Source organism: Lipotes vexillifer, unplaced genomic scaffold (assembly GCF_000442215.2).
Source record: "Lipotes vexillifer unplaced genomic scaffold, Lipotes_vexillifer_v1.1 scaffold612, whole genome shotgun sequence".
Classification (NCBI taxonomy): Eukaryota; Metazoa; Chordata; class Mammalia; order Artiodactyla; family Lipotidae; genus Lipotes; species Lipotes vexillifer.
This window is the reverse complement of record NW_006784340.1, coordinates 798,444-800,021: the sequence shown is the minus strand read 5'-3', so window position 1 is coordinate 800,021 and position 1,578 is coordinate 798,444. Positions and strand designations below refer to the sequence as shown.

General features: G+C 41.9%; 1 protein-coding gene across 1 annotated transcript in view; it reads right to left on the bottom strand.

Moving 5' to 3' along the window:
* Positions 1-1,578, bottom strand: part of NEK10 (NIMA related kinase 10) — a 299,100-nt gene that overhangs the window by 199,372 nt on the left and 98,150 nt on the right. The window lies entirely within an intron of this gene.

Sequence of the window (1,578 nt, the reverse complement as noted above, 5' to 3'; positions counted from 1 at the left end):
GAGCTAAAAAAAAAAAAAAAATATATATATATATATATATATATATATATATATATACCACATAATGCTAGAGAGAGACAAATGCTATGAAAAAATAAAGGGATAGAGTCTGAAGGAGGTTGCTATTTGGGGCAGATGATCAGGAAAACCTCTCTACAGAAGGGGACATTTAACAGAGAGCAGAAGGAAGAAAGGAAGTGAGCTGCAGCTCTGGAGGAGGAGCACCCGATGGGCACACAGAGGAAATCTGAAGGCACAGCCGAGGGGGCGGCTGACGGGGTGGAAGGTTTGTTACAGGGTGAGGGAGAAATTTCCTTTATTATATTACCATTATTTCGGGTACTGTTCATAGTCATACAAGTACTGGATCACTCATATAGTAAATATTTCTCGTGAGCCTATAAACCACACTCAGGCTCAGTGCTGGGGATAGTGGCCTATCACAAAATAAATATAAAATTCCACCCTGTGAAGGACAAGTGCATGGTGTGTGTAGGCCAGGGGAATCCTGCCCTGTTTTGGGGGGTTTGCCTGAGGAGGCTACATTCTAGCTGAGAGGCGAAGGGTGAGAAGAGTTAACCAGATGACAAGTGGGAAAAGCAGTATTCCAGGCAGAGAGAGCAGCATGTGCAAAAGCCCTGTGGTCACAGGGAACATGCAGGGAGCAGCTAAGAGTAGTGAAGTCTGGGTGCAGGTATAGCAGGAAGACGTATCAGAGACAGAGCATGCAGGGCTGTCCTCCTGTAGCCCGACTGAGGACGTGGTCTGTGAACTGTGAGCAGCTGGAGGCTACTGAAGTGTTTTAAGTCAATTAAGAGTCTCAGAGCTTGGAGATTCCTTAAGAACTTGAGAAGTACAGTTAGAAGTTGGGCAGGTTTCACTGTGTCTCTACTTGTTCAGGTTTTCCTACAGGTTTATTTTGATCAATCCAATGAAAACTTTAGCAGCTTTAAAAAAAATTATCTAATGTAATAACATGAATGGGATTACACTAAGCAATAAAGTCTCAAAGAATTCCCATTCTAGGATTACTCAAAGTTTTCTATTTTTATTAGATCATACTTGTTTATTATCCAGAAATCCCAAATATACGTTCTGTGAAGAACTAGCCCAAAATGTTTCTGAGTGTCAAACTCTAAATTCTGCTCTGAAAATGCAGTTGAAGGAAGTGTACAGTTTTGGACTCTGGAATTGGAGTAAGATGTAGAGATAAAAAATGGAACCAAGGACCATATTTGGAGATTATTCTCCATGAGAAGGATAATAAAGACCTGCCTAATAATGATAATAATCAGATAAGAAATAAGATGAGATAATAATCAGATAAGAAAAGGTTTTATGGAACTTCTGTTCCAGCACAATCAGTCCAGTGCCCATAGCACAATCAGTCCAGTGACCACAAACCACTTATCTAGCAGCTAAGATATGAAGAATGCTCCAATGGGACTTCCCTGGTGGTGCAGTGGGTAAGATTCCAAGGTCCCAATGCAGGGGGCCTGGGTCTGATCCCTGGTCAGGGAACTAGATCCCACATGCATGCCACAACTAAGAGTTCACATGCCACAACTAAGGATCCCA